Below are 11867 nucleotides of genomic sequence, written 5' to 3'. Positions count from 1 at the left end.
AATCAACGAAGAGGGCGTACTCTGACGTCGTACAAGGGGCACCAAAAGAAGATAGGAACAGATCAAAAGCAATGTTACAAGACATTCCTCCGTCAAGAAATACCTTGGATCCTACAACACGGCCGCCGGTAGCAGCACCTCGTAGAGGAAAGAACAATGAACGCAACCCATCAGCTGCTGCAATTCCAGGTAGAATACCTCAGGAACAACAAAACGACCTTGGACAAGTTATTGTTCCCATGCTTTTTGCTGCGCTTAGAGCAATAATCAGAACGCTGCCCGGTTCTAGCGACCTTCCGGAAGTTAGGGCAATACTGGCCATGGAACCACTCATCAGGTCAACATGCCCATTGGTGAGTGGATACCTCCATGGCTGAGGTCTATAAGCGCACATCTATCCTCCAGTGGAATGCCAACAGCTGGCAAGGAAAATCAGGGGACTTTCGACAATTTGTTGCACAATACTCTTTAACCATTCTGGTAATATCAGAGGCGCGTGTAAATAATCAATATCGACTTGCTAACTATGTTACGTACCAATCAAAGAGGCCAAAAGGACCAAGTCGATGCTTAGTCGGAGTGCGTAAAGAATTTGGCTCAATTCTGTTATTTACTTCAGATTCAAGTGCATTGGAGTATGTCGTCTGCAAAGTCAGTTATGGCACGACCTCACTTACTGTAGTAGGCGTGTATATAGAACCGCAGAAGACTGACAAGAGCAGAGTTCGAGGCATTATTCACAAGACTTGAACGTCCCTACGTTGTTTGCGGAGATGTTAACGCCCATCATACCCTATGGGGCCGGTCCCACTGCGATCCTCGAGGAAACCTTATCCAAAAGCCTAGTAGACCAGTATGATATGTGCATTCTGAATGACGGCTCTCCAACATACTTGAAAGGTGTAAACTATTCAAGTTGCCTAGACCTGACCTTGTGTTCCTCCGATCATTCACATGAGTTTGACTGGCGCACAGACCTGGACACGCGTGGCAGTGATCATTTTCCCATACTGATACATCATCCCCGGATTGTTGCTAATTGTGTTCCGCACCGGGCACACTTTACCAACTGGAAAATGTTCCGCTTTTTAAATAACAAAGAGGTGGAACAAATTCAGTCTCTCGAAGACTTCGAAAACATCATTAGCAGAAATTTTGAAAAGGCTACACGTAGGGTGCCCGTTCCAAAAGACCGTGGTTGTGTAAATGGCGATTATGAAAGACTGCGGGCTATAAGACGCAAAGCTGAAAGAAGGTATCGGAGATCTGGGAGAATCGAAGACTATCGCGAGGCTCAACACCTCCATAATCAAATGCGCCGACACTACAAAAGCTGGCTAAGCGTCATTGGAGAAAGCTTTGTGCCAGATTTTCTCCTTTCACCCAAATTAAGATGGTATGGAACATATTGCGTTCGCTTAGGTCCCCTGTTACGCAACAACGTCAATTTCGGGCACTGGCACTTTCACGAGGAACATCCCAAGTGATAGTGGCTGATGAGTTTTGTGTTTCTCTATCTCAACCACGTGTGGCAATGTTATCGCCAGAATATTGTGCCTCTCGTGAAGCTGCACTGAAAGACGTTGCTCAAGAAATTCATTCCCGACACTGGCAACTCGACTATAATTTCACCATTCATGAACTTAATGAGGCGTTACGAACGATTCGTACACATACAGCCCCTGGGCGTGATCACATTCGTTATGAAGCACTTACAAATCTCGGGCCGGGAACACTGCGCAGCCTACTTGATATTTACAATGATGTGTGGAACAGAGAAACCTTCCCAGCTTCATGGAAACTAGCGAAGATAATTCCATTACTGAAGTCGGGAAAAACACCGAAAGAGCTGGGATCATTTCGCCCAGTCAGTCTGACAAGCTGTGTAGGAAAAATCTTCGAAAAGGTGATTCAATCACGTCTACAATGGTGGATGGAAACAACCGATGTATTACCGGAACAATTAACCGGATTTCGACCTCGACGATGCACTATAGACTCAGTCTTAGATCTTGTAACAACTATTGAACATGAACGGGCATCCAGAAATATGACGATCGCTGTATTTCTAGACGTGCATCGTGCTTTTGACACCGTGAGTCACGACCATGTTCTCCGTGGACTTCTACGGCTTAAAATACGAGGCCGTATGATCCGCTGTATACGCAACTTTCTCATGCACAGGAAGATATTTGTAAGCACGAGTGAGGGAAATAGCAAACAACATGAACTGCACCACGGTGTGCCACAAGGCAGCGTGTTAAGCCCCACTTTATTCAATGTAGTCATGGCTGAACTGCCAAGTAAACTTCCTTCACCACTGAATGTGTCCATCTACGCTGATGATATCTGTATATGGGTGTCTGGGTCTTCTGAGACCAAACTACAAGAACAACTGCAGTATGGCCTTAATGACACATACAGTTATCTTCGTGAAAGGGGCATGGACATTTCAGTTCAAAAATCTGCATTTCTTCCATTTACTAGAAAGCACCTTAAGAATTTTAAATTGACACTTCAAGGACAGCATATTGAAAAGGTGAAGTGGCATCGTTTTCTTGGAGTTACGCTGGACAGCCGTCTCACATGGTCAAGACATATTAACATGCTTGAGGAAAAAATTAACAGAGTCATTAACGTTCTTAGATATGTGGCAGGTGCCAGATGGGGAGGCTCGACTGATGGCCTACTCCTATTGCATACAGCTCTAGTACGCCAGACTATCGCATACTCCATTCCTGTTTTACATGGCCTCTCACCAACACTGGAGAAACGCTTGACATACATGATTGCGCGAAGTTCGCGCGTATGCCTTAAACTCCCCCGCGCAACATCTAGTGACCTCGTCATTGCTGAGGCCAAGGAACCTCCAGTACCTGTTCTCCGGGAACAAGAAACATGCCGTCATTATCTTGGACTGGCTTCGCACTCACATGCCCGACCCTTGTGCCAAAAGATACTTCGAGGAACGGAGTCTAGCTTTCACCGACTTCTCGTAGGACTACCCGTCGCAGCACCCCATCATGCGCATTGGCTTCCAAGCCTAATCAACCCTCCGTGGACAATTCCGTCACTGGAGATACAGACCGAAATTCCTGGTCTTGGATCAAAATCTTCGGTGGCCCCCCTGGTGGCGAAGACAATGTCCCTCTCCCATTTAGAGGCACGCTACAAAGACGACATTCATATTTACACAGACGGGTCAACATCTAACAAGGGGTCAACATCTGCTTACTCAATCCCGATGTTAGACACATTTAAATGTTTTCGATTGTCCCATCATACATGCTCGACGTCAGCGGAGTTACATGCAATACTTTCAGCATCATCATTCATTGAAGCATTCGGTACACCATCAAACTGGGTTATTCTAACGGACTCAAAATCATCCCTAGAGATTACAGGGCATGCACCTTCGCACTTCCCAGGCGACCATTCTATATCGGGTGCAACTCACGTTAGCACAAGCTCGACTCCACGGACATAACGTCAGGCTACAATGGATACCGAGCCACTGCCAAATCGCCGGAAATGAAGAGGCTGATCGCCTGGCAGCTCAAGCTCACGATGGTGACGCAACGGAAGCGACATCCTTTACCTCTGGAGATGCAAAATTCATCCTTCGTCACTTACGCCATCTACGTTGTCGGCAGTGCTGGCTAAAGGACACTTCAGCAAACACTCTCCTACCATATATCGACCCGGATTTTGAGCTTCCGCCACACACCGGGATGAAAAGAAAATGCGACGCATTAATCCATCGACTCAGACTTGAAGTGGCCTTTACTAATAGCTTTTTATTTCGAATTAAACGCCGAGATTCGCCAAGATGTGACTGTGGAGAACCATATCAAGATGTACAACATATCCTCCTTGACTGTGAACGCTTTCGACATGAAAGGCGCCGGATGGAGATTCGCCTTCAAATATTAGATGATAGACCCCTGTCTCTGACCAAGTTGTTGGGGCCCTGGCCGACGCGTAAAAAACAAGACAGAGCAATGAATATCATTCATGACTTTCTAAAGAACACTAGAATCGTGTATGATTATTAAGTGCTAACGTGCGTCAATTTCAACGGGAATGACTATGTATGTAATTTAGCAAATCGGTGCACGACTCCCAAACGGTCGTCTTATTCGCAATTGTAATTAGATTTGTTTGTAAGTTTTTTTTTTACGGTTATATTTTATGTGTTTTGTCTTTATTCTTTTCCTTTTATGTTCTTCCTTTTATTTATATATATTTTCTCTCTCTTTCTCGTTATGGAGTAGCCGGTGTCATTTAAAGAATACCAACATCTCCATAATAAAGAACTTATCTCTCTATCTCTCCCCGTAGAATCCGCAAGGTGCATCAAGGCCCTGGGGCTGACTGCCGGCTTCCTGGCATTTCAGGCATTCGCAAGAAACGTACACTGCGCGACACTGTTGGCGTGAGCACGACTCCGGTGCTTTTTCACCTTTTACTTTGAAAGGGCACTGGTGGGCGTCAAATTTTACCACTTAGGTTAGTACCTCAACTAAGCAAAGTTCTCCTCAAATATGGTAATTTTGACTACAGTCATTCAATACTGAAAAAAAAAAAAAGTGAAAGCCGTTTAAAACTCCCTGTAACGCCGAATTGGAGCGCAGCTCTTGAGGAGGGAAGGGTACTGAGGGCCACGTGTTCTCGGGGGGGGGGGGGGGGGGGGGGTCACGTGACATAGGGAAAAGAGTCACGTGACCTGGGGGTGTCACGTGACCTAGGGGGAGGGGTCACGTGACTCCCCAGGTCATGTGACCCTGGCCGCTAGATTTAGCGGGGAAATGTTTTCCGCCAGATTTAGCGGGGAAATTTTTCCGCTAGATCTAGCGGAGAAATTTTTCGCTAAATTTAACGGGGAAGGTTTTCCGCTAGATTTAGCGGGGAAATTTTCCCGCTAAATCTAGCGGAAAAATTTTCCCGCCCTGGTTCTCTGCCCTGGTTCTCCTTGCACTGCACCACTCATTCGAAGAACCCTGGCTCATACGTCAGCAGGGCGCGAGTTCGGCTTTTCATAAAATAGTGTGACGATACAAACGAGAAAAGTAAAAAAGGCAATATTATTTTGTTTTCTAAATTAGAATATTGATTAAGAAAGTGTGATCTGATTACTACACATGCTATATCTTACGTGTGCAGAAACATTCCTCGTAACCTCTTTAAAATCTAAGTAATTTAGAGGAATTCCTACAACACTGCTCTGTCGTCTGGCTTATGCGTCTATCTTTGTTTCTCCGGCTCAGTTGTCGGACCAAGAAGCAGCCAGAAATTCCTGTCCTTTTAAAGTGGATGGCGGCCAGCGCTGAAAGAAAAACCTATCACTGAGCAGCTGTTATTCATTCTGTGGGAAAGTTAATACACCATTTTATTTTGAGCACGATTTAGTGTGTGCACAGCAGCTTAATATGACAAACAACAAAACACGAAGGGTAATTGGAGGCAGACAACTGCGGCTACCATGTGCTACGAGGCCTTTTCAAATGCAGAAAGTGTTGATTTTCAACCGAAGTGCTAAAGCATGATGCATTCATAGCTCAGTCACCTAAGCAGATTGGGGACACCCCAGTCACTCGTGCCCATAAGTCGAACCTTCGAATGGAGTCGAGATGTTTGAGCCAACCTGAAGCTTCCGGCCGAATTGGAGATTCTAGCCAGATTGGACATTTCGCCTAACAGGAGCATCCAGCCGAATCGGTTCTTTCGGCCAAATTGAGGCATCAGCCGAACGTACACCTCAGACAGAATAATATGTATCCGACTTTTCGGAACATGGAGGTTGAGTGCACACCCTGAAGCTCTGAACCGGCAGTTGTGAACTTGATAGCAAGTACGACAGAAGCTGAAGCAGAATTACCAGCTCTGACGAACGGTACTTACCGGAAGTTAGAGCGGAAGCTAAGCAAATCCTGTGAAAGCACTGACTATCAAGTTTCCACTCGTACCGCAGCCCTTTCCAGTTAGGTGGGAAATATCTATGCCCCCAGTTTCTTGTTTTAGGTCCAGGGAGTTCCTCTCGGCATTGGAAGTAGCTGACAGTTACTAAGGAGTTTTAGTAATCCGTTTTTGGAGCACACGGCTCCGAAATCCTGTACGGTGCAGCTACTCCGTTCCGTAAAACCGTATGTAAAAATTAACGTGTTTTAGCGAATCGTAAAACTCGCGCAACCGTTCTTAACGAGGATGAATATTGCGTTTGACCGGCAGCGCCATCTCGTAGTAAATATCTGAAACATTCTACAGCGTGCAAATCTCTGGCTGGCGTTTTACACTGTACACTGTTGTAAACAAGATGGCCCGGATAACATATGCCGGTCTGCATTTTAAAAGCTCTGAAGCTAGATAGAGCAAAATCCGTCCGAACGACCACAATGGTAGGGGATATGTCTCTGTCTTCTTGAGCTTGAACGATCGTTCACGTCGTGTGCTGCAAAATAAAGTCATTTCGTATGCCCCCGGTTACCACGGCGGCTCATTAGCCGGGACCACGAAAATTTAATCACAAGTGCAGTTTACAGCATTCACGATCGCTTGCCGTTGAAAGTAGTCTTCGAAATGATTGGTTCAACCCCTCAGACGAACACAAAGTAGCAGGATGGCAAATTACTTCCAGCTGCGAAAGTATAACGCTAGGCTGGGCCCAACGTTACTACCGGGGAACTGAAATCCCGAGGCTCAACCGAGAATGGGTCGTAAAAATTGGCGCCTGCACGTACCAATCTAAACCTTTCATCAATGGTCTATTTCACATGTGAGTTTTACCTTGTAAACTTACAAGGCGTAGCTCTCTTTCTTTAAAAAAAAGGCCCAAAAATCAAAGCCGTTTACAACTCCCTGTAACGCCGAATTAGAGCGCAGCTCTTGAGGAGGAGGAGAGAAGGGTACTGAGGGTCACGTGTTCTCGAGGGGGGAGGAGTCACGTGACCTCGGGGGGAGGGGGAGTCATGTGACCTTGGGGGGTCACGTGACCGGGGGAGGGTCACGTGACCTCGGGGGGGGGGTCACGTGACCCCCCTCCCCGATGTCACCGAAGGTACCCGAGGTCCTCCCGAAGGAACGCGAGGTCCTCCCGAGGTCCTCCCGAAGGAACCCGAGGTCCTTCGTGGTCCTCCCGAAGGAACCAGAGGTCCTCCCGTAAGAACCCGAGGTCCTCCGAGGTCCTCCCGAAGGAACCCGAGGTTCTTCCGGAGTCCTCCCGAAGGAACCCGAGGTCCTTCGGGAGGACCTCGGGTTCCTTCGGGAAAATTTACCCATAATGCACCGCGCGGTTACGCCGACGGCGACGGCGACGGCGACGCCGACGCCGACGCCGCTGAAGCCGGAAACCGGCGTCTAATAGCTGCGCTCTGAAAACTTGCCAGGGTAAACGGCACATGGCGACGCATACGGCCAAGTCGAGCAGCGGGGCGCGTTGGGCGCACCGCACGTATTTAAAGATGGCGCTAACTCCTTGTTCCGGCTTAAATTAAAAATATCACACTGCCCGCAACGACCGCGGTCTATTAAAATGAACATAATGTTTTTGTAATGTACCTTCGAATTCGAAATAAATGTGGATAATGATAGCAATATTTGAAGAAACAAAAACATTGGTGGATCCTTAGGGAATGCATTAGTATGACCCTTGAGAAATACCACACACGCCCCCTTTAAGGAAACGCTAACCTGACCCCTCCACTTTTCTGTTTTGGCTTTCTATTTCGGCTTACTCATTTGCTTCCCCTATTTTTTGCTGCATATTTGGCTTTGTTACGGGGTCAGTGTGTGGCGTTTCCCAGCAGTCATGCAACGCATTCCCTAAGGGTCAACCTATGGATCTTCCTCGAGTTCTTTTCCGGTCTTGTGGGTTCTCGTTCGCCGGCCTTGCATGCTCAGCAGCGGCGTCCGCCGCCTGACGCTGCTTTCGCTGTTCACCGGTTTCGGCAGCCCGTCTCCTTCGTTCAAAATCCGTCGTCTTTTGCCGCTGACTTAGACCAGTGCTAGTTCTTGGTTCAAACTTCATTTTGTAGCACAAGCTAAGGTGTACGTGCTCCGCACACCTGCAGGTTCAGACTTGCCCCAGCACTCGCGCGCGTATGGGTTCCTCCCCTTGACGTCGTCGGACAGAGTAGAGAGTTCTTTGTTCTTCACTACTCTCCTGCTCTCTGCGGGGCGAGCTTCCCTTTTCACTGTTTTTTTCCACGCACGGCCGCCATCAGATTTTCCTGTCATGTAGGTATCAAGGCGAACACATTAATAAAATAAAACGTGGTTGCAGAACAACAGCGCTCTTGCTGCCGACGGATTTCGTCTCCGCGTTGTCTGCATTCTTTCGCTGGTCGTCGGCTACACCTTCCGACGCTGCTCCCGACGCCATCTGTCAATACGTGCACCAAACGCGTCCCGCCACTTGACTCGGTCGTCTGTTTTGCTGTCCGCCGTTAAACCTGGAAAGATTTTCGTCCTATCTTTTTTACAAAAAGGGAGGTACGCCTTGTAATTTTCAACCCCCTTTAAAGTACAGCTTTGAGGAAATGTCTAGATTGCTACATAGAGGCGCCAATTTTTAAGGCCCATTTTAGTTAGAACCTCGGCATTTCAGACACCCTATATACCAAAGTTGGCTGGGCGCGCGAAGTCGACCGCCATCTTGCATTTTCCCCGAGTCGTCAACGGTGTTGGCTGGGTTGCGGTGACGACACCAGTGGCCGGAGTGGAAGAAACAAGCGAGAAGAACATCCCAAAGCTCCCAGCGACTCGCACGCGCATGCGCAGTGACGTCGGTTATGCGTTCAAAGACAAACCGTTCGTGTCAAAACTCCTTAATGAAGGAGGGCTTGAGTAAACGAATGCTTGTGTCTTGTGTATCTTACGCGAGATACTCTTCAGCGGGGCTCCTCAAGATTGGAGTGCGCAACTTAGAAAGATGAGAACAACGGAAGCGGTGGGCAGTTCCCCGATGAAGAGCGCTTTGCCGGCTATCTTTTATTTAAAAAAAAATACAGCTTTGAAACATTCATATTATTTCCGGAATACAAAAGATAAGCAGTTCTAAATTTGATAGTAAGCGCTTCCATAGGCTTCGCATCATTCTCCCTCCAACTTCAGGTAACTACCATTTGTCAGTACTGGTAATGCGCCTTGCAAGTGGGCGCATTTCGGTCTTCTGCGCATGAGAAAGGAGGTGTGAAGGTGGGAGAGGAGGTTATACTAAGCTCCGCCTCCTGGGGGAAAGGGGGGGGGAGGTGCGGATGTAAACATCTCGGCGTCGGCAATGGCGGCCGTGCTGTAGCAGCTGTGGCTGTAGCCGTGAGTCCTTCGCGTGGTTGCTGGTTAAACAAAAGAGAGAAAAGAACGTTCCGCTTCTGTCCTGTGTGATTTAAAGATCGGCTCCGATTAGGCGCTGTCCAAGGGACAGTATTACCAGGGAAAATGAAAACGTGCTGCGTCTTTCGATGTAGTGGGCGCATTCACGACGGTGTGTCGCATTCTAAATTTCTGGGAGGATTGACAGATTGAGAGCTCTTTCTTGATTCGGTGGATGCTGGTGCTTGTCCGTTTTAGTTGGTGGAGCGATTTGTCTGGTTAATTCCGATAACGAACGAGACTCTAGGCCAGGGGTGGCCAGGCTAACCCGGCCTAAGAGCCGCAAACGAAATTACGAAACTTCTAAGAGCCGCGGGGGGGGGGGGGGGGGGGGGGGGGGGGGGGGGAGGGGCAAATGTAAATTTTGTTTAGACTCTGACTGTACGTATCAGTGCACAAGGCTGTACGACAGTACGTATGGGGGTACAAGGCTGCCAAACCGCGAGCCGTAATTTATTCTGCCTTGAAATATTTTCCTGGGGAAACGCGGAATGGGGCGGGGGGGGGGGGGGGGTCCCTTTACGAGGGATCCGCGAGCCGCACTTGCACCAGCAAGGAGCCGCATGCGGCTCGCGAGCCGCGCTTTGGCCACCCCTGCTCTAAGCTATTAATTAGGTGCGTGGTTCTCTGCACCTTGCACCCTTGTTAAAGGGACAAGCGGCTCCTAGCCGCATGAAACAGAGCAATAACAGGTCTGTGATGCCATGTCCGCGGCCGCACGCGCGCTACACTGAAGAAAGCAGCGTGTTTTTATCCACGTCTGTTAAGACAGTAAGCTTAGGAAAAAAGTGTCTTGAGCAAATACAGACGTCTAATTGAAGTCCATCGGATTACCCCCGAGCAAGTGTTCATCTGTTCAAAATAACAGGGCATAAAAAACTAATTTCTATAAAATTTCGCCAAAAAGAAACACAATAATTACTTCTTGGTGTTAACGAGTCTACGACATAACTTCCGCGATACGCCCGACGCCACACACGAAAGGAGGGAACTTGCGGACGCTAACCTCCCTCATTCTCAGTTGTTAGCAAACAAACCTCGGCGCGTTGGCCACCTCGCCCGTGAGTCCTTTGGCTTCGCTCCTTGATACGTGCCTGCTAGTTGTTAGACAAAAACAAATCGTGCCGCTCAAGTTATTTCGTCTGTCCTCTCTGAAAGGCGAAGTCGAACTCGCCCGTAAAAGTAAGACAGCTGTTGAATAACAGACGACGTTGCAAAGGAGCAGATGACGCTCAGATAGTGGGTCTCAGTGACCCCCTATCTTTCCGCTCGAGCCAATCAGAGCTCGGCATTCTGACGTCACCGCAACCCCTGCGCAAGAAGCACACGAACTTTCCCTCCGCATTGTTTTTCTTTGAACCAGGCAGGGATTTATACAGACCCCCCAACCCATCCCCCCCCCAAACATAAAGAGCGACTCCCCTCCCTCTCCCCCTTTTTCTCCCCTTCGATGTGTTTGCGCCAGCGGAGAAAACTTTTTTTCTTTTTACTCCAGGGGAGTAATGTCTTCATACTTTCTAATAATGAGTGTACTACCTTCGGGCATCTCAGTAGCGAATCATAGCGGTACTAATTGAGACGCCCATATATATAGTCATTTCGAAGGAACAACGAACCATGGTGAGAAAAGAGCAGAGTTGTGCCTATCTCAAATACTCTACTCAAGATACTGTATTTTAAATACTTTTTGAAGTATCTTGGTATCTTGCAAATACTTTTGATCAAGAGTATCTGGTACTCTATTTTAATTACATTTCTGTGTATCTTGTACTCATTTTCTCAAATACCTTTTTGACATTCCGCCGTTTTTCAAGTTTTTCGGTATAAATTGGCGTGGGCGTGGCACGAGCAAACGTAAACATTCTTTCTAGCAACCAAATCCTGTTGCTAGCTCCGATAAGCTACGGTGACTTAGATTAAACTCGTAAAAGTATCGCTTTGTGCCAATTGTGACTCATATTTCGCCCCAAAGTTCGTAGAAGGGAGGCTTTCCCCTCGCCTTCCCAAAGGCGTCTTTTGTTTCCTAAAGTGTCCCCAAAAAAATCCTCGAACAAAAGGGGGATTTTACGGAAGTAAAGATTGCCACACCAAGGCGCAACGCATAACTGGAAACGACCCACGACGACAATGCAGACTTCATTGCCAAGAAATAACAAATAGAAGAAAATTAGAAGTGGACATAAAAAGAACACTTTTTTTTGCTTGTTTTACATTTCACTTTGCTAAAGGCAAAACGTCGAGGTTTTGTTTGGTTTCGTTTGATCGTCAGTCCGGCACCTATTGCTCTCGCGAACACTGTTTGTAAGCGAACATTGATAAACAAAGAACAGGTCAGGAAACGAATTACGAGCAGGATGACCTCTCAAAATGCCAACAAAAGCGTCCCCCAACGTTGAGTGCTTTCTGGACGCAACCTGCTTGAAGGTGTGACCAGCGTCGTTGTTATTATGCGGGCTCTCTTTGTCATCCATTCGCTCATTTCGGTATCCCCAGTTCGTTTA

At 47.6% G+C, this 11867-nt stretch overlaps 1 pseudogene; it reads left to right on the top strand.

Moving 5' to 3' along the window:
• The first annotated feature begins 343 nt into the window (after positions 1–343).
• LOC120837673 lies at positions 344–4055 on the top strand (annotated as a pseudogene).
• Positions 4056–11867: the final 7812 nt, after the last annotated feature.

The sequence above is a fragment of the Ixodes scapularis genome, unplaced genomic scaffold (genome assembly GCF_016920785.2).
Source record: "Ixodes scapularis isolate PalLabHiFi unplaced genomic scaffold, ASM1692078v2 PGA_scaffold1__304_contigs__length_218370807, whole genome shotgun sequence".
NCBI classification, from domain to species: Eukaryota; Metazoa; Arthropoda; class Arachnida; order Ixodida; family Ixodidae; genus Ixodes; species Ixodes scapularis.
The sequence above is the reverse complement of the archived record's forward strand: the minus strand, read 5'-3'. Positions and strand labels throughout refer to the sequence as shown.